Genomic DNA, 25,241 nt, shown 5'->3' with positions numbered 1-25,241 from the left:
CTGGTCTCGAGTTAGAGACTGGCCTAAGCCCTGAAGCATGAGGTTTAATATCACTTCCAAAATGTATATTATAGTTAATTATGACAACTCTGAATAACCACATAAAATGTTCAATTTTTTTTTTTTTTTTTGAAACTTACTAAATTCTTGGCCTCAACAACTTTCTGTGGCAATGAGTTTCATAGACTAATTAGGAGTTGTGTGAAAAAGTATTTCCTTTTAACAGTTTTGAATTTGTCAACTTTCAATTTCATTGAACATGCCCGTGTCTAGTCTAGAAACCTTTGGTCAGCAATCAGAAACCTTCATGTTCGTTATGCTACATTTAGGGTAATCAGGCAATGAGTTGCAGCTACGGGAGGGAAGATGTGGTTGCATCAATAACATTATGCAGCTTCTCAGTGAGCGCTAGCATATGGCATATTGTAGGTAAGACAGGGAGGGCTGTTTTTTGTGGAAGGGCACTAGTAGTTTTAAGTTAATGTATGTCTTCAGTTGGCTGACTTCCTGTAATTGTCAAGGCTGAAGTAGACCTTACAGGAGTACTGACTGAGGATGCATTTATAATGCAGGAAGCAAAACTTCCTCAGGCTGAGCTGAAGGTGTCACTTCTGATATTTTGGTTCTAATTAAGCCAAGAAAACCTGAACTAATTCCAAATTTTGTTTAATATTTCAAAATCATTGAAAGAAAGGTTATAATAAGAATTCTAACCATGCTGTTTGGCTAACATATGTGCTGTACACTAACGGCTGCATCTCTTAAAATGTATTACGTTGTATTCCATCAAAGCCAGGAGGGCGCACCCACGTACACACAGAATAAATACTTATTTTCTATGGGTTGTTTTTTTCATTTTCTCACCAAGAGAAATACTACCTACCAGTAAGAGCGCTTCTCCCCTTCATCATTGGTGGCTATCTTTAAGGTCTCATTCTGTTAAAAGTGCTTGTATTTCTGGCTGAGGCCAGAATATACTAGGTTAAACGTTTCTCACATGCCTTTCCTTCCCTCTAGTTGTCCAGTTATTGCATGTGCACACCTGACGCACACTTATTTTACAATTTCTTCTTGATTTCAACATTTTATACTACAATATCAAGATCAAGGGTCCTATTGTGTGAAGTGCTGTATAAAAAGTGGTTAACTACATGCAAAGAACTAATTTTTTTTTTTAACAAGTAAAGTTTGTTTTAAGGACAGGAGGAGGCAGGCAAGCCACACTCTTCATCCAGGAGGAATCATTTTTAATTCAGTTGTAACTTTGAATTCCAGTACAAAATTGAAGTGTATGCGCAACAAAAACGAGTCCTTCATTCCTCTAGGCATGATATGAGCAAACTCCTTTGCTAAAACAATTTTACATATGGATACAGCCATTGGATGCTGTCTTCTATTCGGCTTTGAAATTATAAAAATTTAGCAAGTTGCTCTCAAAGCCTCCAATGATTTGCACTCCAAAATCTGCAATACTCATAGTCTTGGCCTCAATTAAAAGCAAGAGAAAAGTAAGCTGCACAGAGACTTCAAAGCAGTGATACAGATTAGAGAAATGTAGGATAACTCCCTTGTGTGATGGTTTAACAAAATACCTAATCAAATAACGCATTCAACATCGTACATTCATTCTTACAAAAAGGTTTTACTGTGAAATCAAAGTCAAAAAGAAATGTTCTGGATGACCTTTATATGCCACTGACTACAAGAGGAACCACAGAATCTATATTTAATCCAATCTTAAACTACACATTACAAGGAAGTCCACTGGAAATATCCCTGTTGCTACTGTTAAGTCTTCAGATCCTGCAGGAAGATAATGCATTGTGATGCAAATTTGCAGCACTGAGGGAAACATGCTGCAGAAGCCAGAGCATTTCCAGTGGCCATAGTGATCTATTGTTAAAAAGGGACATTTGTCAAGTTAAAAAAGATTTCTAAAAACCTTTCATTCGTTTGTTTGTTTTTTGTACATTCCACCCTCCTTGCAAACCTAAAACTGAAATCTATTTTCAGATCAACGTCGCCTGACTCCAGCTTTGCAGTATTTCTGAGGCTCAATTTACACTGAATTTTATGGAAATAGAGAATTTTAACTGAATTTTTTGTTTCTTGGTTTTCACCACACTAGCATGAGAGCATCATCCTACTCAGGAAGCCCATCGGAAATCTCTTTCATCCAGTCAGTGCAATACAGCAGAACTGCTGTTAAGTCATCAGAAATATAATTTCATACATCTTATTTGTTATGGAGGACTTGTGGCAAAAGGACTGAAGGTAAAAAATCCATTACAATCTACATACCACACAGACTATGCTGACAGCTTGTGCCACACGCTCTCAAAGAAACTGCGGAATCACCTGATCAACATCCTCTACAGCAAACAGGGAAAGATTAAGAATGAGCTCTCAAAAATGGATACTCTCATAAAAAACCAACCTTCCACACAAACTTCCTCGTGGCTGGATTTTACTAAAACTAGACAAGCCATTTACAACGCACATTTTGCTTCTCTACAAAAGAAAAAGGACACTAAACTTTCTAAACTACTACATGCTACAAGGGGCCACAGCAATGGTTCCCTCAACCCACCTAGCAATATTGTTAACCTATCCAACTATACTCTCAGCCCAGCAGAAGCAGCTGTTCTATCTCGGGGCCTCTCCTTCTGCCCCTCCACCCCCACGAACATGATACAGTTCTGTGGTGACCTAGAATCCTATTTTCGACGTCTCCGACTCAAGGAATATTTCCAAAATACCTCTGAACAGCATACTAATCCACAGAGGTCTCCCTACCAACACTACAGAAAGAGGGATTCTAGGTGGACTCCTCCTGAAGGTCGAAACAGCAGACTGGACTTCTACATAGAGTGCTTCCGCCAACGTGCACGGGCTGAAATTGTGGAAAAGCAGCATCACTTGCCCCATAACCTCAGCCATGCGGAACGCAATGCCATCCACAGCCTCAGAAACAACTCTGACATCACAATCAAAAAGGCTGACAAAGGAGGTGCTGTTGTCGTCATGAATAGGTCGGAATATGAACAAGAGGCTGCTCGGCAGCTCTCCAACACGAGTTTCTACAAGCCATTACCCTCTGATCCCACTGAGAGTTACCAAAAGCAACTACAGCATTTGCTCAAGAAACTTCCTGAAAAAGCACAAGATCAAATCCGCACAGACACACCCCTGGAACCCCGACCTGGGATATTCTATCTACTACCCAAGATCCATAAACCTGGAAATCCTGGGCGCCCCATCATCTCAGGCATTGGCACCCTGACAGCAGGATTGTCTGGCTATGTAGACTCCCTCCTCAGGCCCTACGCTACCAGCACTCCCAGCTACCTTCGAGACACCACTGACTTCCTGAGGAAACTACAATCCATCGGTGATCTTCCTGATAACACCATCCTGGCCACTATGGATGTAGAAGCCCTCTACACCAACATTCCACACAAAGATGGACTACAAGCCGTCAAGAACACTATCCCCGATAATGTCACGGCTAACCTGGTGGCTGAACTTTGTGACTTTGTCCTTACCCATAACTACTTCACATTTGGGGACAATGTATACCTTCAGATCAGCGGCACTGCTATGGGTACCCGCATGGCCCCACAGTATGCCAACATTTTTATGGCTGATTTAGAACAACGCTTCCTCAGCTCTCGTCCCCTAAAGCCCCTACTCTACTTGCGCTATATTGATGACATCTTCATCATCTGGACCCATGGAAAAGAAGCCCTTGAGGAATTCCACCATGATTTCAACAATTTCCATCCCACCACCAACCTCAGCCTGGTCCAGTCCACACAAGAGATCCACTTCCTGGACACTACAGTGCTAATAAACAATGGTCACATAAACACCACCCTATACCGGAAACCTACTGACCGCTATTCCTACCTGCATGCCTCCAGCTTTCACCCTGACCACACCACACGATCCATCGTCTACAGCCAAGCTCTGCGATACAACCGCATTTGCTCCAACCCCTCAGACAGAGACAAACACCTACAAGATCTCTGTCAAGCTTTCTTACAACTACAATACCCACCTGCAGAAGTAAAGAAACAGATTGATAGAGCCAGAAGAGTTCCCAGAAGTTACCTACTACAGGACAGGCCTAACAAAGAAAATAACAGAACGCCACTAGCCGTCACCTTCAGCCCCCAACTAAAACCCCTCCAACGCATTATTAAGGATCTACAACCTATCCTAAAGGATGACCCAACACTCTCACAAATCTTGGGAGACAGGCCAGTCCTTGCCTACAGACAGCCCCGCAACCTGAAGCAAATACTCACCAACAACCACATACCACACAACAGAACCACTAACCCAGGAACTTATCCTTGCAACAAAGCCCGTTGCCAACTGTGCCCACATATCTATTCAGGGGACACCATCACAGGGCCTAATAACATCAGCCACACTATCAGAGGCTCGTTCACCTGCACATCCACCAATGTGATATATGCCATCATGTGCCAGCAATGCCCCTCTGCCATGTACATTGGTCAAACTGGACAGTCTCTACGTAAAAGAATAAATGGACACAAATCAGATGTCAAGAATTGTAACATTCATAAACCAGTCGGAGAACACTTCAATCTCTCTGGTCACGCGATCACAGACATGAAGGTCGCTATCTTAAAACAAAAAAACTTCAAATCCAGACTCCAGCGAGAAACTGCTGAATTGGAATTCATTTGCAAATTGGATACTATTAATTTAGGCTTAAATAGAGACTTGGAGTGGCTAAGTCATTATGCAAGGTAGCCTGTTTCCTCTTGTTTTTTCCTACCCCCCCCCCCAGATGTTCTGGTTTAACTTGGATTTTAACTTGAAGAGTGGTCAGTTTGGATGAGCTATTACCAGCAGGAGAGTGAGTTTCTGTGTGTATGGGGGTGGGGGGATGTGAGAACCTGGATTTATGCAGGAAATAGCCCAGCTTGATTGTCATGCACATTGTGTAAAGAGTTGTCACTTTGGATGGGCTATCACCAGCAGGAGAGTGAATTTGTGTGGGGGGGTGGAGGGTGAGAAAACCTGGATTTGTGCTGGAAATCACTTTAGATAAGCTATTACCAGCAGGACAGTGGGGTGGGAATAGGTATTGTTTCATATTCTCTGTGTATATATAAAGCCTGCTGCAGTTTCCACGATATGCATCTGAGGAAGTGAGCTGTAGCTCACGAAAGCTTATGCTCTAATAAATTGGTTAGTCTCTAAGGTGCCACAAGTCCTCCTTTTCTTTTTGCGAATACAGACTAACACGGCTGCTACTCTGAAACTTATTTGTTATGAAATGGATACAGTACTTTTCTGACTTCTTCCACCAACCACAGACATTTGTTTGGTGTGGTTTGAATCCCCCGCTCCCCACAATTTTCAATGTTCCTTTTACCATAACCCCAGCTAGTAACTTCGGGCCTTGTTTTACCCCTCCCCCCACCCCTTACCAATGCCTCTAAAACAGCATAATTTACCCCGAACATCCACAATATCAAGTCCATCTTGTCACTATGCATTGGGTTTGACCACTAGTCCCCAAAAAGTCCTGAACATAAAATTCACACAGCTCTGCAAACCAGGGGAATGGGTGCGAGGGCAGGGGAGATAGAGAAAAAGTATAAACAGACAAAAAACGCAATTGCTCTGGTCTCTAATCCATCTATAAAATCGCACCATGCTTAGATGCTGCCAAATACATCCATCCCTCTTCTCAAGTTGCTAAAAATCCCCTTTCCATTTGAACTTCCATATACACAGCAAAAAATTGCTTTTCAGATAAAATCTAACTATGAGGCCTAAATCAGCCTGACAATGTCCCTTGAAGATGGAAGAACACTCACTAGGTAAAGCAGGAAAGAAGTCTTGTCTAGAGATGCTCATCATGACTCATAGATGCATTGCAGTGGACATAAAACCTCAGAGCCCCAAATAGGAGGCTAGATGTTTTTTCATCTGTCCACATTACAACAGCTGCAGAAAAAATGACACTATCTAGAATGGTTACTTTTTTTCATGTTTTGAATTAACTGTATGGTATTTATTTATTCATTTTTCAATTTTGTTATCTCCTTGTGTACCTGCCTTCTTGTCAGCATGTTTTTAAGCATCCTAAAAATCCAATATGTGAACTTCTTCCTTAAAAAAACCTTTACTTTTAAATTAAAGATGCCATGTGTTCGTTGCACTGTGTTTGAAGAAAACATGCATTTTCTCAAGACGGCTATTTTAAAACATCATGTACAAATGAGTAATTTGCAGTACACAATTTTTAAACTGAAACTGGCATTTGATTCTAGAGGGAACGGCAGCCATCTTTTAGTGTTATATCAGAAAACAGCAAAAGAGCCAAAGTGGGTCCCCTATCCATGCCAACGGTCCTGACATGAAACATCCAATCTGAAACCCCACTGAACTTACAGTAAATTCAGTGTGAGCTCATGACTTGAGTCCCTCCTTAGTATCAGAAATGCCAGTGTTGTTAATTGACAAAAAGAAAGTCACAGCTTGTATAGAGTTACACATTATGCTCAGTGTATGGACTTTTAAAATGCTGCAAGAGCAAAAAGAGCGTAGCTTCATTTTGCACACATAGAGTAGCCATTATATCGTAGGCACATTCATGAAGTTTTATTGTAAAGTTTACTGACAATTGTTAATAAGATTAACACCAAAGTTTAGACGTAAAGGTTTCAAACAGGTTACAACCATAATCTAGGAACATAACAGAACACACTACTGTTTTTAAAAATAGGAATAATTTATAAGGCCCCTGGATGACAGGGGATGCTGGATTAAGAGTAAGGAGACAAGAGTTTTATTCTCAGCTGCCCCACTGATTCACCTTGTAATTTAGGACAAATTAACTTGTCTGCCCCTCACTTCCGGCATTCTCATCTGTGCAGACTCTTCACAGGTCTAACCTTCCATTATTTAACCACTTGTTTTGTTTCACACTGCCCCTCTACCTTGCCAGTGATGCTAGCCCTGACTGCCCACTAGTCCACTTCTCCACGGTTCTCTCTGCGTCTTTTTCTATGTTGTTCTAATGCATCATTTTAAAAGAGTAAATAAAACATATGGATATATAAAAATTGTAAACAACTCATCTCAATTCCCCTACTCATTTGTCAAAATATCATTTATGAGGCTGTGAACTCCCTAAGTCTCCCTTGTGTTTGTTCAGTCCTGCTCAGTGTTCTAGCACTGCTTTGGACTCCAATCCCAACTGAAACTTCTGGATTCTAAGACAATACAAATAAAAAACTCTGATTATATATCAGAATACTATGGTATTGAAAGCAAACTATAAAAGCTACTCTATATCACATTAAAAAATAAATGAGAAAATAGCGCTTACCTGTTGGAAAGGAAAGTCTTGAAATATCTGAAAGAAGAAGATTTATTAGCATAAATAAAATTCTTTAATATTACTTCAACAGTCAAATTAGCTTAACCACACGTTATCTAAAACAGCCCTCTAGCTGCCAGACATGCTGCATGCAAAGCAAAATCACCATCCTTTATTCCCCACAGTTCATTCACAAGATTATCCTTCAAATACGTGAGTGAAGAACAAAGATTATACCAACTAATTTACAGTGAAGATGTTACGCTATTAGGTGACGAGCATAATTATTCCACCAGGGTGCTAGTCACAAAGCACTCTACTGATGCCATTAGAACCATTAGTGTTTTTACTCACTCATTTTTCTCAACCATTCACCTTATCTGGGATGAAATTTTCAGGTTTGATCTTTAAAGAAAAGGGTTTTGTTTGATGGTTTGTTTTTAAAGCTTAGACACAAACTATTCAAAATTTTGTTTAAATATAACCAACTAAAAAAAGATCAAATGGGAGTAGAAATAAAATTATATTCAAAGACAGTGAAGAGTCTTGAACCTCAGTCAAAGGTAGAAAGAAGGTATATCTATTACTATTACTAACAATGGTATGCTGGTTGCTTTACAGACCGCTAAGATCATAAAGCCATTATAGCATGCAAAACTGTATCTTGCTGTATTTCTGTCCCCAGCCTTTCATATATCACATGTAATCTTAATTTGTAAACTCGTCAGAACCCTGATCCTGACCGGGGCCTCAAGGATCAAGAGAGTTTTGAGGAGAGGAGAAGCAAGCAGAGAGAAGGGAATGGGACACGAAAAGTAAGGATGGGAGAAGCAAGAGATTTCAGGAGTGAGAGGAGATGGGACTGATGGCACAAGGGAATGGGTGATCTGAAGAGAACAGGAGACACTGCTAGTTGGGAAGTAGGAAAGTGCACTGTGGGGCAGTTATGGAGAAAGAGCAAAAAGTAAGAAAGAGGTGGTGGATGGGCAGTGGTGGATTAGCCACTGGGCCAACGGGTCCTGTGCCCAGGGGCCCCAGCCAATTGGGCACTCCTGCTCCCTGACCCACCCCGCCCGGCGCTCCTGTTGGGGAGCAGAGTTGGGGTGTGGGGGCTTCCCCCGCTCCCTGGCAGGAGCACCAGGCAGGCGGGGGAAGCCCCCACGTCCTGGAAGGAGTGCTGGGTGGGGAGGGGCAGGACAAGACAAGCCCCAATACCCCAACCCCATTTCCCCGGCAAGAGGGTGGGGGGCAGACTGCAAGCAGAAGTGGTGGGGAGGGGAGGGGCCCCCATTTGCTCTGGCCCAGGGCCCCACAAAAGCTTAATCTGTCTCTGGTGGTGGGGACTGAACAGACCTCAATCAAAGAGGAGAAGCAGAGTTAGTTAGCAAGGAAGATGGCAAAGATCAACGAAGTGTGAGCAAATTTATCATGGATGAAGTCCATGTGAACTTTGGACTTCCTCCAGAGTAGCAAGAACAGGAACAGACTGACAGAGCGCCAGAGCAGATATTTTTCTAATATGCAGCAAACCAATGAGACTATCTTAGGTTAATCAACATAGCACCAGTAAATACAGTGATATCAGTGAGTAATCCTAATATTGTGTTTAGTTAGGCTTATTATAATCAATGCTGCTGCTGTGGTAAAAACTGACAAAACTTTAATACTGGTGAAAAACATCTAAAACAAATACAGATCTCTAAAACCAACTAACTGCATATTTCAAAACTGAACTTCAGAGCTGTCTCTGAAGACATGTTTATTGCTTTAGTGGCAAAACATGCCAAAATTAAAACACTCTTAAAATGCAAAATGAGAACAGTTACAGGACATTAATACTATTAGGGAAAACCCTGCACATTTTATTCTGGAAAAAGAACAGCAAGTTTTGAGAGGTAACAAAGTACATTTATAAAGATAAGCTCACCAAGTCATTTGCTTACAAGAAACACTGGGCTGAGGTAATAAAATATCCCCTCAAACAGGAGAAAACAAAAAACAAGCAGGAAGGAGCTACATAAACTTCAGGAAGGAAAAGCCTCACGTTGCCTCCGGCAATAGTTTCCGCATGGAATATACATCAGTGTATATGGAATGAATTCTTATACTGGTTTAAAAAAAAAAAAATTCAAGTTTTAGTGAAGCTTCAGATTCCTGTTGAGTCATTTAAGTTTAGGAAAACTGTCGCACTGTTCGTCTATTTATTCAAAATACTATATTGTACCAATTACCCAAATTGTTTTTGCAAGGTCATTATCAGAAAGATCTCCTAGAAATAAGTGTATCCCCCATAATGGCTCAATCCACTTAGTTAAAATTACCAATTAAGTTTCAAGATTGAAATTTTATTTCAAAATTTAGCTAAGAGACAATAAGTGTATTATTATATTTCACCTGCCATGATGCAAATTAACCTCTAAATTGAATTTCTACTTCAACAAAAAAAGTACTTAACTTGGAAGAATCTATAATTACAGTACAGACACAAGCAACAGTATATTATTCTTGAAATTCAGTAAACTATTCTTGATACAACGGAATAAATGTTTACACCTCAATGTTTTTTTCTTAAAAGGAGATTAATTTTCACCCATCATGTCCAGGAGATACATTTTAAGAAAAAAATGTAGACAAACCCGAAGTCTATATCTGGCAATCATTATAATAAGTACACAGATGCTACGATAAAATTAAATCCTAAATTTTCCAATCCTGAACTTGGGATTCAGCCATATAATACCTATTAACATTTTAATATAAATATTGCATGGCTAAAATACATGCAACTTTGAAAACACAGAGTGGTGTTTACTTAAGGACAGCACAACCGTTGAAATAATAGAGCTTTTTTTTAGCACTTTGGGCCCTAATCCTGTAATGGGCTCCACACAGGCAGATCCTTGCATTCACACAGGCCTCAATGATGAAACTTGGATTTGCTCAGGTGGGGCCCATTGCAAGATCAGGGCCTTTGAATGTATACCTACTGAAACAATAATAGCAAGCAGTTAGATCCATGTCTACTCCCAACTAATTTCACAAATGGATAAATTGAAGAGGCACTACACATGTGCGACAATTCCACTTAAGGCCGCAGTTCCCTGTGAGAACACATTTTTCCAAAACAATTAAATATTTACATGTAATGTATTTCTAAGATTTAAAACTAACAGTTCAGGGAAAGTAAAGCACACAGCATGAGGTTCAGATCTGGCTATTCAAAATGGTACCAAAAGCACTCAGAAAGTTGCTTGTGCAACATTTTTCAAAGGTTTTCAGTAAACACAAGCAGGTCTTTTAAAGGCCAATGCGTCTAGCTCCAGAAAATATAAACCATTGTGGGAATATGGGTTCATGACAGCATCAATGAAACGTGAAAATGCTGCATTATGATGTCAAAAAGAAAAAGCACAATCTGTTATGCATTTACGATCTGCTCACCACTGCTGTATCAGTACCACATAGGATCAATGTTCATTTGTTTCATGCAATTTATTAATTATGGCATCACAGCAGGGACTCCACTCCAAAGCTCAAAAGTGAAATAATTTTTCTGCCCTCTATCTTATTTTTGATCCCTTGTTAGTGTCCCCCCACCCCACCCGCAAAGCCTTATTTTGGCTTAAAAAATTGTATTCTTATTCTTAAATCAAATGATGTGTATTTTTTTAAAAAGATCATCTGAAAGAAATCTAACAAAACAGGTGTTTTAAGGTGCACAGAAGAGTAAGCCTCTCAAGGCAGGTGTGTGGTCAGTCAAGTAATTCCAGTTCATCGAGTTCATTACACACAAATTTGCCAATATTTTGCAAACTAGCCAAGCTTCAAAATCCCAATGAGTGAAGTTGCTTGTGTTCCCCCCACCCCGCATTTACCTCTCTGCATTCTGAGAACTGACCATTTAATTCCTACCCTTTGTTTCCTTTTAACCAATTACTGATCCATGAGAGGACCTTCTCTCTTACGCCATGACTGCTTATTTTGCTTAAGAGCCTTTGGTGAGGGACCTTGTCAAGGGCTTTCTGAAAATCCAAGTATACTATAGCCACTGGATCACCCTTGTCCACATATCTGTTGACTCCTCAAAGAATTCTAATAGATTTGGGACACATGATTTCCTTTTACAAAAACCATGTTGACTCTTCCCCAACAAATCGTGTTCATCTATGTGTCTAATAATTCTGTTCTTTATTATAGTTTCAACCAATTTGCCTGGTACTGAAGTTAGGCTTACTGGCCTCTAATTGCCAGGATCGCCTCTGGAGCCTTTTTTAAAAATTGGTGTCACATTAGCTATCCTCCAGTCATCTAGTAGAGAAGCTGATTTAAGTGATAGGTTACATACCACACTTAGTCGTTCTGCAATTTCATATTCTGAAGGAACTCAAACTCTTGGGTGAATACCATCTGGTCCTGATGACTTATTACTGTTTAATTTATCAATTTGTTCCAAAACCTCTTCTTCTGATCCCTCAATCTGGGACAGTTCCTCAGATTTGTCACCTAAAAAGAATGACTCAGGTGTGGGAATGTGAAGACTGATGCAAAGAATTCATTTAGCTTCTCTGCAATAGACTTTTTTTAATGCATAGTTTCACTCACACACAACGATGGGTTGGGAAAGAACCTGCCACAGAAGTTCAGTCACTCCCTGGCAACATGAAGAGGCTGGAGAGACTTCCTTTTTTTCAGCCCACCTTTGCTTGCTGGAGAGCCAGTGACTAGTTCAGTCCATGGTAGTGTGGCACTGGGGAGTATGATCCCAATCCAATCCTTAGCAATGAGGTAACAGTTTACCTCCCCAGGCTGTTCCTTGGCCACCTGGAAGAGTGGATGAAGATAGAGGGGAAAAAGTGCCTTATCTGCTCTCCTGCTCAGGTAGTGGTTCTCTAACCCACTGGAGGTCAGGAACTAGCTACTCCCCTACGAAAAGTTCCCTCATAATTCCTTTGTCATATAACGGACATATCTGTAGCTGAACAACTTTATAGCTGTTTAACTCATCTTTTAAATATTCTGACAACCTGATCCAAAGCTTCTGAACAGCGCCTCAGAAAAATGTCAAAAATTGCCAGTCTGGCTTTTCCATTTCAGGCACTTCTTGTTCTAACTGATGTAACCTTGAAGGAATCATACAGATTCCACACATAGATTCCAACACATTTTACTATCAGCTCCAAGCAATGACTGTTAAGGATGAGAGAGACTGTCAATTTCTAAACAGGACAAAAAGGAATAAGGTTCTTCGGCCACATTCCTTACAGTACTGTCAATCTTTCTAGTGGACACGTTCTCCTACTTTTCAGACATCATTGTTTTGATCTGACATATAAAGGACAGACAAGTTGTGAGTAAGAAAGAGATACGAAACAAAACAGAGCCAAAAAGACAACTGCCAACTGAAACACTGGAAATGACCAGTATAAATTAATTTAAGAACAGAATGGACATCTTTTGGGGGATAGAATAATATTTCCTCTTCTATACCTGCTGAGATACAGAACGTACTGCCAAAAAAGTAAGCAATGGACTTAGTAGACCTACAGTTCTTTCCATCCACGATATCTGTTTCTATGATGCACAATACTTGAAGACAAAATCCATAACCCTTGATATTTTTACAAAATTATGCTTTTTTCATTGTACCTCTTTTTCAAATGTTATCTTGGAAATGGATCAGTGATTTCAGACATATTTCTTTACAGGAGTAATATTTATAACACCAAAATAGGAACATTATGTGAGTGATATTCATAACTGGAGGTAAGCAGAGAACAAGTCTACCCATGAAATCAGCACACAGGCACCTGGATCTTTAGACTGTTTGCAAGAGTGACTCCCTTCTAGAATAAGGGTAAGTCTCAGACTGCAAGAAATTTAGCTCACTTCTCTTGTGGTAGCAACTGAATGCCTCTAGCCTAATGATATTCTTTCTTGAACTGCATTTAGGTGAAACCTAGGTTCAGTTCCTGGTCTTGGTCTCACCTGGACTCATCCCAAAGGCAAGTCCACCCAAAATAAGAGAGAAGCAATCATAGACCTCTTCACACTCTAACCTTCCTGAACACATCCACTGTAATTCATCTAATTATGTTGGATCATATTAAAGAAGTTCTGTATTAAAATCACAAATGAGTTTGATTCCCCATAGTTTAAATTCCAGGGTATTACTAATTAAGAGGTCTCTTGGTTTTTGGTACTGTTTCTCTCCCTCTATGTGTGAAACTTGCAAGCTGCTAATTGCGTTAGTACATTCTAAGACAGAGTCTGTTCTCAAAGCAATTCACAGAGAGAGAGACTCAAAGCAATACTCTAACAACAGAAACAGCACCCAGAGACTCCCCGCCCTTTTGTTGTATTAACAATTGTGATTAAAAGAGAGATAGAGGATATATGTGGATGGATGCTTGGTGTGGATAATAACTGAATGATCAGGGAGGTGCCAGCCTAAGAATCCAGTGTCCATCAGCTGAAGAAGGCGTCAAGTGGAAATAACCAGAGGACCCCCAGAGGGCAGACTTGAATCCACCCAACAGCCTCAAGAATGGGAGAACCAAAGAACAAGATAACATCTGGCAGCACGGAGCCGTCAGGAATGTGCTATCTGCTGATTGATTCAGCAACAGCATGATGAAGCAATTCCCATAGACTGGCATAGGAAGAAATTCCTATAAAAATAGACTCTAAAAAGTGAGAACTTTGGGGTCTGATTCTGCAAACCAACTTCCAGGAGCATCAGATGAGCATCTGACAAGGCCCTGCTCCCTCCTCGTGTCCAGGCTACCTGGCCAGTGGCTTGGCATGAGCAACTCTAAGGCTGGTAACTATGATAACAACCTTGCAGAACCTCTGTGCGTGCGTGCGTGTACGAATGAATGTGTGAATAAATATGAGATTGAATAGAATGTTATAACTAACTGCTTACTATGATTCTTTCTGTATTCACAATAAATGTGGTATTTTGCCTTTTCCTCTTTAATAAGATCCTGCTGGTTTTTATTTTATTGGTATAACAATTACTACTAGACAAATTGTAAGGGAAGCATTCTTACCAATGAAAGATGAAAAAGACAACTGATAGGAAGCTACCATGTGATTCATGGGGGTGAGAATGGGTATAGGAAACATATTTAGAGGATACTAATTGAGGTATCAGAGTAACAGCTGTGTTAGTCTGTATTCGCAAAAAGAAAAGGAGTACTTGTGGCACCTTAGAGACTAACCAATTTATTTGAGCATAAGCTTTCGTGAGCTAAATTGAGGTATGTATATGGTCCCCAATATCATAGTATCTGAGCACCCCACAAGCATTAATGGATGTATCCTCAACAAATCCTAAAAGGTAGGAATGTATTACTTCTATTTAACAAATGGGAAACTGAAGCACGGAGAGATTAAGTGATTTGCTCAGGGTCACATACGAAGTACATGGCAAAGTGTGGAACCAAACCTAGATCTCCTCAGTCCCAATCCAGTGAATTAAACTACGCTGAGTTAAGGCCACTTGAATTCTGAATAAGAATGTTCACATAGAGATTTAATGAAGTTTAACTGATCCATTTTTAATTCATACCGTTAGTTAATTTGGATCAACTTTCCTGAGTGTCCCTGTGTCAAGAAGCCCCGGTTCTGCTCAAGAAACCATTTTCCTGTCCAAATGTATTCCGATACGTAGCACACCACTCTTTCTGCCTTGTGGGTCTTGAAGATGGATGAATGGATAGCCCTGTAGCCTTTGTTCCTTACATGAAACCTCCCATGACTGCTATGTATTGGGTATCCTACCTCTGCACAGATGTACGATTTTTTGAGACAATCCATAAAAGAGCTATTAAACTGATCAATGAGACAATCTGGAGTTTTTTAGCTAGGATTAACGGGAATGATCTTAATTTAGAATGACTTGAGTAACGTACCAGTCAACCGCAGAGACAGGGGGAAAAAAAAGTGTGTAGATTGCTGATTTCTTTTTTTAAACTGAAGTTGTACATCATTCATACTATTGCATTCAGTGACAAAAAAGGAATAAAGGCAACAGAGGTGAGATATGACAGGAATTCAAAATTAAGAACAAATTTTTTAAAAAATCAAAATTTTGGTTTTGATGAAAAACCAGAAAATTAAAAAAAAAAAAAAAAAAAACAAAACAAAACACCCTAAAAGCTTTCCATTAATTTTTTGGTTCAAAAAAATCTTTGGGGGGGGAAGTTTCAACTACTTAATTCCTACCATCTCTGCTCATATATTTACCTCTGTCACAAGGGGCTTGAGAGGCTTAGTTAGTAAAGCACTTGGAGTTCCTTTGATGAAAGATACTATGGGCCTGATCCAGCTCTCACAGAAGCGAATAGAAAGATTCCTCTTGACTTCAGTGGGAATTGGTGTGGGCAAAATGTAATGTGCTACACCAAAGGTCGGAAACTGATGGCACGTGTGGCACACGAGCCAATTTTTAGTGGCACGCTGCTGCCCACTGGCCCCGCTCAGCCCGCAGCTGAACCCAGGCCAGCAGCAGGCTGAGCGGGACTGGCGACCGCGACCCCAGCAGGCAGCAGTGTGCCATTAAAATTCCTGCCCGCTCTTCTCCACCCCCCGCGGGGGCAGGGTGAAGAAGTTTGGTCCTGCCGGCTGCTGCTGCAGGGCAGGCAAGCTCCTGCCTCCCCCACCTCTTCCCCCAGCATACGGGGGTCCTGCCCCTCCCCCTCCCCGCCTCCCAGCAGCTGATAGCCCTTGCAAGGGAGGGGGAGAAGCAGAACCACAGCACGTTCGCTGCTCCAGGGAGGAGGCGGAGAAGAGGTGGGGACGGGGACGGGGCATATCTCCTCCAACCCTCTGCTGGGAGCCGCTCAGGGCAGGGGGCCGGGAGCCGCTCAGGGCAGGGGGCCGGGAGCCGCTCAGGGCAGGGGGCCGGGAGCATCCCCACGACCCTAGTCCACATCCCCAGCCCTGACCCCTGTACCCCCTTCACACACACCCAGCCCTCTGCCCTGACTCCTCCACCCTCCAGCCCTCTGCCCCGATTCCTGCTCCCCCCTCACACCTCCCCAGCCCTCTGCCCCGATTCCTGCTCCCCACTCACACCTCCCCAGCCCTCTGTCCTGACCCCTGCACCCTCCCACACCCCTCCATGACCTCTGCCCTGACTTCTGAACCCCCTCACATGCCCCCAGCCCTTTGCCCTGACCCCTGCAGCCCCCCTCACACACCCAGCACTCTGCCCTGACCTCTGCACCCCCCACACACCCCAGCCTCCTGTCCTGACCCCTGAACCACCCCACGACCCCAGCCCTGACTCCAGCCCCTCCCACATACCCAGCCCCCCCAGACCCCATGTCCTGACTCCTGCGCACCCCACATTCCCACCCCACTCTGAGCACCAAACGGAAGCTCCTGCACCCCTTCCCCCCCCACACACACACATTCCCACCTGCACCCCTCGCACCAAATGGGAGCTGCCCAGGTAAGCACTCCACACCCAAACCTCCTGCCCCAACCCTGAGCCCCCTCCCTCATTCTAGCTCCTGGCCAGATCCTGCACCCCAACCACCAGCCTGCTCCTTCACCCCCAGCCCTGTGCTCAGTGCACTCCCACCCTCAGCTCAGTGCAGAGAGAGGGGAAGAGAATGGGCTAGAACCAGGGAAAAGTTAGGTACCCACTCTATGTGGGCAGGGCCGGGATCCCAGACCAGCAGCGGGCTGAGCAGGGTCAGCAGGCAGGACCCTGGCTGGTGGGAGCCAGTGGATGGAACCGCAGACCGGCAGCGGGCTGAGCCGCTCAGCCCACTGCCAGTCTAGGGTCCCAGCCGCCAGCCCCGCTCAGCCCACTGCCAGTCTGAGGTTCTGGCTGCCAGCCCCTTGACAGCCAGGGTCCCGGCCGCAGGCCCTGCTCAGCCTGCTGCCGGCCTAGGTGAACGGAACCCCAGGCTGCCAGCAGGCTGAGTGGGCCGGTGACGTAAGATTAGCATTTTAATTTAATTTTAAATGAAGCTTCTTAAACATTTTGAAAACCTTGTTTACTTTACATATGACAATACTTTAGTTATATAATATATAGACTTATAGAGAGAGACCTTCTAAAAAAAGTTAAAATGTATTACTGGCATGCAAAACCTTTAATTTAAAGTGAATAAATGAAGACTCGGCACACCACTTCTGAAAGGTTGCCGACCCCTGTGCTACACGTTGTTAGCATTTTTTGCTAACTATTGAGCCTACACTTCTTCACTACACAGAAATCAGTAGGCAGTAAACACTCATGCACTAGAGATTTCTATTAGATTTTACTGAGTATGAATACATACAGATAAATATTAGATGGATACACAGAAAGATATGGCTGCTGTTATAATTTATTTTCAGAACATGAAATCCCAGTGTAGTCAACAGGGAGCTTGCAGCGTTATGGGCATCTAACTTAAACCCGCAAAACCAAAACAAGGACACAAAACACAGTGGAAGCTGACAAAGTCCTTAGATCGCCTCACAGCAAACAGATTACAGTTCTGGATCCTCATGATAAGAGCTATAAGAGACACAACGAGTGAAGGACAGTCCAGTAGCCATAACTTTCAATGCCTTTGCTTTTATAAATGTAAGTCAGACTCTAATACAATCTAGCATTTTAAGTACCTACGCCCTTGGTAAAAGGCACCACCTGCAGCATTCCCAAAGGAAAGGGTGGAGGAAGGAACGATTAAATAGCACATGTAGTCTCATCACTAAACCCCCTTTTAAAAAAAAAGTTGTTTAAGAATGTTCTAATTAGTACAGGTGATACACCGAGAAAAGAAGAAAACAGGAAAATGAGGGAGATAACAAAAGGAGAATATTGTTATGTATATTGCACCACAGGGATTTTACAGCCAAAATACATGGATCCTACCTGCAGAACTTGAATGATAATTTAGATGTAATATAAGTTGTGACAAAGTTCCTCCTCTGCCTTGATGGGTCCTGCGCTTATTGGCGGATTTGCTTGCCTCAGGGATTCATGGCAGCCCTCAGTTTAGCCACTTCTGCTAGTGGCTCAAACCTGCCGTTCACTCAGCTAACCTCATCACTGGCCAGTATGGGAAAAAGGAAGGAGAACAATCCCCGCAGTCTATGCTGATCCACCATGTGGGTCGGGGAACAGCCCAGAGATCTTCCCCTCTGGTGGAACTCACAGTCCAGGTCAACTCCTCCTGTGTCTGATCAGGAGTTGGGAGGTTTCGGGGGAACCCGGGCCTGCCATCTACTCCGGGTTCCAGCCCAGGGCCCTGTGGACTGCAGCTGTCTAGAGTGCCTCCTGGAACAGCTGTGCGACAGCTACAACTCCCTGGGCTACTTCTCCATGGCCTCCTCCTCCCTACACCTTTTTTATCCTCACCACAGGATCTTCCTCCTGGTGTCTGATAATGCTTACACTCCTCAATCCTCCAGCAATACGCCTTCTCACTCTCAGCTCCTAGTGCGTCTTGCACCCAGCTCCTCGAACGCACACCACAAACTGAAGGGAGGTCCTTTTTAAACTCAGGTGCCCTGATTAGCCAGCCTGTCCTAACTGATTCCAGCAGCCTCTTAATTGGCTCCAGGTGTCCTAATTAGCCTGCCTGCCTGAATTTTTTCCAGCAAGTCCTTCTTGTTCTGGAACTGCCCCTGTTACCTTACCCAGGGAAAATGGACCTGCTTAATCTGGGACTAATATATCTGCCTTCCAACACTCTTCCTGCCTTTCTCTTAGACTCCAGCGGGTGCACGTGCGGCCCTGCGAGCAATTTTTCTTTTTACCGCTGCCTTGTGCCAGGCCACGTTACCATGAGCTTGCCCCTGAACCCCAAGCCCTTCCTGAACGGGGTGACAGGGAAGCCGGTGATGGTGAAGCTGAAGTGGGGGATGGAGTACAAGGGCTACCTGGTGTCTGTTGACAGCTACATGAACATGCAGCTTGCGAACACAGAAGAATACATAGATGGTGCATTGTCAGGACACCTTGGTGGAAGTTTTGATAAGATATAACAATGTCCTCTACATCAGAGGAGTAGAAGAAGAAGATGGAGAAGTGAGAGAATAAGTTTGTATATTTCTGGAAAATAAAGATCAGTTTTCCACAACTTAAAAACAAACAAACAAACAAACAAAACACAACACTCTCCTGTCGCCACCTGGCCCCACTCTGTCACAAAGTGAATAAAACAGAAATTCGTGGACAGTAAGAGGGCTACAAGAAAAGATCATGTGATTGCTTTGATTAATTAAATGCATCTTAACCGAGCAGTTTAATGTGTTTATTATTTGTATTTCAAGTTGCAGCATGTGGGATTATTTCCTAAGGGAAAGTTGATGGTTGATGGAGACACAGGTGCTGTGGGGGGGGGGGGGGACGGGACAAGAAATGATTGCACAAGACGTGGTGACAGGGGAGCAAAATTGGAAAGAAAAGATTGAGGTGGGGGCAAGGAGGATGCTAGACACAGTGGGAAAGGGGAAAATTGTGATAGGACAGTGAAGCAGGCAAAGAGGCTGCAGATGGGAACTCCAGTAATGTAAAGCCAGTGACAAAAAACAACAAACTTAAAACCTAAGATAAGGGAAGTAAGAGGAGAGGAAATTAGAGGATGCAGAAAAAGAATTTTCAGTATGCAATACTAACATGGAAAATACTTTATTCTCCTAATTGGTGTTGTCATATATCTGCTGGCACCTTTCAACATGTACTCCTCTCTTTTCATATAAAAGAAGGAGTCCCCAAATTACTATTCTCTGAAAGTCTATGATCAAACAGACGATCCAAGTGGCAGGTCAGAACGTATATGCAACTTGCATATTCCAAACATGTCCATCTTGCATATTAATGTAATATATATATGACTTCCGTACACTAGTACGGCCGTATCAGAAATTTAATATACATAAATAATGGTTTCTCATGTCCATAGATCAAATACAAAATTTTGGTCTGACATCAAGACTAACAGTCTTAAAATGTTATTTAAGACAGTATTTTTTCCTTAATCTGCTGTAGTGTTTAATCAATTTATACACAGTAAAAACTTAATTTGACAGATGTGAATTAATTATTTCTGTCTGCCTCTAGCATAAAACAGTTTAAAACCATGGCAAATACTTGCAGAAAGATTTATATAGGAAGATTTGTGCATTTTAGGTAACATCACATATATAATATGTATCTTCAATACAGAATATACAAAAGTTGGTTGCTGTAAATTAACATTTGAATTGTACATACCTGCCCAATTGCCTACACAAGATCTCTCTCTCGGTCGCATGTATGTATCCCAGTATGTCCAGACTGATTTTTCTTTTTAATAAGAAAAGTTTCAGCTAATAACTTTTATTATATCATGACACAGAACACGAACAGATTTTATGAGCACTGGCAGAAGGGATGGGGAAAGCAAGACAAGGGATTGAATGGGTCAGGAGACTGTCAATAGGATATGCAAAATTTATACTTCTAGGTTGCAGGTCTGAAGTCAGCAGAAGGTAATGAGCAAAAGTTGCCACCCAATGGCTGTCTGGTGGCCTATGTGAAACACGTTTGGTGATGTCAGTGCAGTTCCTGGAGGGCAGGTAAACATATCATGAAAGCCACTAACACCATAATTGATGCAAACTGGCAATTGCAGCATAGAGGCAGAGTTCTGAATAGCCCTGGACCTCCCTTTTCACTGCAATCAGTGGGTCCCCTCCCCCACAGGGCTCTGGCACAGTGTTTGGGGGAAAACAAACTGCTGCTTCCTGTCCTGTACCTGTGTCATCGGGATAAATAGAAGATTTCAGCCTCCAGGGTTGTCACAAACAAGTTCACAAACAAAAACACAAACATTTTTCAGATCAGTGGTGATTTCTGAATAATACTATCACCTGAGAAAAAGGGCCAGAGTTTTATCTGTTACACCACAATAAATCCTTCAGTAATTCCACTGACTTCATGATTTACACCAGTATAACAAAGATCAGAATCTATTATCTAGCCCATTTTTCCTAAATGAATTTTTAAATTCTACTGTAATCTTGTGATGACACCAGATTTATAGTAAAAATAACTATCGATTTTACATACGACAATATCTCTCCGCATTTCCTCATTTGAAAATTAAACTGAGATTTGTGCTATTTCTTCCCTGGCAACGTTTTAGAAACATATTCTGGATGAAGTATTATGTGGGAAACTTTGGAAAGTTAAGTATTTCAGGACTAGCGTTGTTTTAGTGTCTAGATGGAAGTAACTTGTAAATATAGATTTTTCAAGTCTGTACAGTTGAATGTTGTTTGAATCAGCCCTATTGATATATAAAATGCTGTAGCAGAATACATGCCCAATATTACTATGTCCATATATTTACTCCATATTAGATTCAAAACAGCCATAACAGCACAGGAATAAACAAGAAATAGCCCAGCCAGGACTATCATAATGATTAATATAGAAGAACCACAACAAAGGTTCTAATATTATCATATTTGATAGAACCATTTTAGTTTAAATGCAGGAAACAGATATATCTTTTGCACAAACATAAAGACTTGTAATACATTTAAATTAGTTTAAAATAAGAAAACAAATAATCTCCCACCCTCAGCACTGAACTGCTGAATGGCAACGTTACCATAAACCTTACTTACCACAGTATAAGCTTTCCATATAGATTCTCTAGCACTTAATTATTTCCTCTGGAATTTAATAAGGTTTTATAATCCTCAACATCCAAATGCTTAGTTGGTGTTGAATATTTTCCCCCGATTTATAAAGTAAATAGTGTGGTATCCTTTCCTCTTGAGCTCGTCATGATCTACACTTAAGCCAGGGGAGTCTCTTTTGTCTCCTTTCACTCAAAGTCAGGCAGAGCAAACAAAAGGCATCCATCATTAAGTCTATTAGCTTCAGCTGACAAGACAACTCTAGGCTGCCAGATGGGCAAACGTATTTTGCTAAATCTGGCAGTAGCCACAATAAATCGTAAAAGAAGAACAGCCATAGTGATCTGCTTTTTGAATTGCTTACTCTAATGTTTTAGCGTGCAGGTTATCTCACCATTCTATTTGCTTGAAACACCAACTCCTTTCATTCACTATTTAATCAAGATAGAGTGTATAGCAAGTACCCCCAATGCAGCTTTTCCTTCCCTTTTCATTTCTGGGGCATGGGGGGAAGGAAGTGACATATAAGAAATCTAATTTTCTTAAGAGAAAGGCAATCTCCATTCCTTATCCAACTAACTTAAATTAAGAAATTACTGAATCTCACAATGTGAAAAACAAAGCAAAAGAAAAAAGAAAAATAAATGTGAGCCCCCTTGATAATGGACAACACCACCACACTAACAATTTAGAACTGAAGTACACCTATGATAAGCCACTGACAATGAAGGTATGTAAAGCAACTTAAAAAAAGAAGCAATAAATACCCTGTTTTAAGATCCAATTATGATAAAATGTATATTGTGTTGATTGCACCAGAAGTTTTAATAGTTAGCACCATGCTAGAAATTGTGCACAAATATTACTATCTAGAATCAATTATATTGGCTACTTTATCTATAGTTTAACTCTCCCATTGGAAAGGCTGCCTCCACTTTCTGTCAACAGACTAACCACATGTAGGATAAGAGGAAACTGACACTGAACACCAAGATATGGGTCTACCAGATGTTCATTTTGAGCAGGCTGCTGTATATGGTGGCAAGATCTGGATCACCTACAGAAGGCATGAGACAAGACTAAACACCTTCTATACCCTTTGTTGTATTTTTAGTATCAAGTGAGAAATCAAAATTCCTGAAACCAAAGTACTTGAGAGAGCAAAACTACAAAGTCTCATCACTGTTCTCAAACACAGACTTGGATTTAAACTTGGAGAGTGGTCAGTTTGGATGAGCTATTACCAGCAGGAGAGTGAGTTTGTGTGTGTATGGGGGTGGGAGGGGTGTGAGAAAACCTGGATTTGTGCTGGAAATGGCCCACCTTGATTATCATGCACATTGTAGGGAGAGTGGTCACTTTGGATGAGCTATTACCAGCAGGATAGTGAGTTTGTGTGTGGGGTTTTTGGGAAGGGGGTGAGGGAACCTGGATTTGTGCAGGAAATGGCTCAACTTGATTATCATGCACATTGTGTAAAGAGTTGTCACTTTGGATGGGCTATCACCAGCAGGAGAGTGAATTTGTGTGGGGGGGTGGAGGGTGAGAAAATCTGGATTTGTGCTGGAAATGGCCCAACCTGATGATCACTTTAGATAAGCTATTACCAGCAGGACAGTGGGGTGGGAGGAGGTATTGTTTCATATTCTCTGTGTGTATATAAAGTCTGCTGCAGTTTCCACGGTATGCATCCGATGAAGTGAGCTGTAGCTCATGAAAGCTCATGCTCAAATAAATTGGTTAGTCTCCAAGGTGCCACAAGTACTCCTTTTCTTTTTGCGAATACAGACTAACACGGCTGTTACTCTGAAACACAGACTGTTAGCTTGGTCATCTGCATCAGACTGGTGATGGAGGCATGCCAGAGAATCTCTGTATGGACAACCTGAAGATGCTTCAAAGTCACTGAGCCAACCTAGGCTCAAGGATGTTTGCAAGAGGGACATGAAAACTTTCAAAATTTTGACATTGCAAGCTGGGAAGATGCAGATAAGAAAAGGCTGCACTGCACCAGGGAGCTATGGAGACTAAAGAAGTGCTTGAGAGAGAGGAAAACGAAGAGAGCGAAAAGGAAAGTGTTACAGGCCTCAAGCACTGGTAGTGTGTTGGCTTCATCTTCTGGCCCTGTGCCTTATGCCTGCATGATCTGTGGCAATGACTGTCCCTCAAGAACTGGACTTTTTAGCATTCATGATACTGCAAGAATGACACGCAGTAACTGAACTGCTTTGGTGCTTACACAGTCGTCTTTTGAGCTGGATGGTTGCCATCTGAAAGACTAAACTACTCAAGACAGCGACGTCTTTCTCCACTCTTTTTGACAACCAAAATACATTGATCGTGCTCATTAAATAATGTGCCAGTAGTTTTTCAGGTTTTTTTACCCTTCTGTAGTTAGCGGTATCGTAATATCCTTTCCGAAGTTTCATCACTATACACCATCATAAAAATTCATTCAGATTAAGCTTAGTGTAAAGCATAAATTGGGGGGTGGGGACTTTTTTAAAAAAAAATTAAGTTCAACTGTAAAACAAAGTAATCTGAATCACATTTTAGCTTTAATTAGATTGGTTTTGGATTATTAATGCAAAAAGATTTTAAATACACACTTTTCAGTGCAAGGCGGTTCAAATATATTCAAAATTGTGTGTGAAGTTAAAAATACTTGAAACAGTTAAGATACTGAGGCATAAAATCTAGCTATTGCATAAGCACAGTAATACTTCAGGTGCTTTTTAGTACATACACTTACTGTTAATATGCAGCACAGGATATATATTGCACTGTTCTTTCATTTAAACGGTTTCTATACATATTCCATTGGTGCTGTTAAAATCTATTTTTCAGTCTGCAGGGTGAGTTCTCGACAGTATGAAGCCAATGCAATTTCAGATTGCATATGCTAAAGACATCACATCATGGAATTGGTGTTAAATAATAAAGTTAAGCAGTTCTTCTCTATACTGGTCTGCTCCAACACCACCTGGGAAAATACACCGAATTTTAGCCACTTAGTCATTAGAAATATATACGAACGGGAGGAAGCTCAGGGAACAAACAATAAGTATGTACAGTTCTAAGAAAAGGAGAACTTGTGGCACCTTAGAGACTAACAAATTTATTTGACCATAAGCTTTCGTGAGCTATGGCTCAAGTGACTGTAGCTCACGAAAGCTTATGCTGAAATAAATTTGTTAGTCTCTAAGGTGCCACAAGTACTCCTTTTCTG

General features: G+C 41.6%; 1 protein-coding gene and 1 pseudogene across 5 annotated transcripts in view; one reads left to right on the top strand and one right to left on the bottom strand.

Moving 5' to 3' along the window:
* PTK2 (protein tyrosine kinase 2) overlaps nt 1-25,241 on the bottom strand; it is a 384,113-nt gene that overhangs the window by 307,146 nt on the left and 51,726 nt on the right. For 2 of the 4 annotated variants that reach the window (XM_084620432.1, XM_084620429.1), the window contains one exon: nt 7,379-7,405. The exons of the other annotated variants lie outside the window; for them this stretch is intronic. The gene's annotated coding sequence lies outside the window, so the exon portion shown is untranslated. The remainder of the gene's footprint in view (nt 1-7,378; nt 7,406-25,241) is intronic. 4 annotated transcript variants of the gene reach the window in all.
* On the top strand, nt 19,079-19,421 carry LOC311517173 (small nuclear ribonucleoprotein F pseudogene; annotated as a pseudogene). The gene has a single exon. The product of its transcript is annotated as a small nuclear ribonucleoprotein F pseudogene (transcript).

This window comes from Lepidochelys olivacea (genome assembly GCF_965140295.1).
Source record: "Lepidochelys olivacea isolate rLepOli2 genome assembly, chromosome: 2".
NCBI classification, from domain to species: domain Eukaryota; kingdom Metazoa; phylum Chordata; order Testudines; family Cheloniidae; genus Lepidochelys; species Lepidochelys olivacea.
Note: the sequence above shows the minus strand (reverse complement) of the source record. Positions and strands in the feature narration are given on the sequence as shown.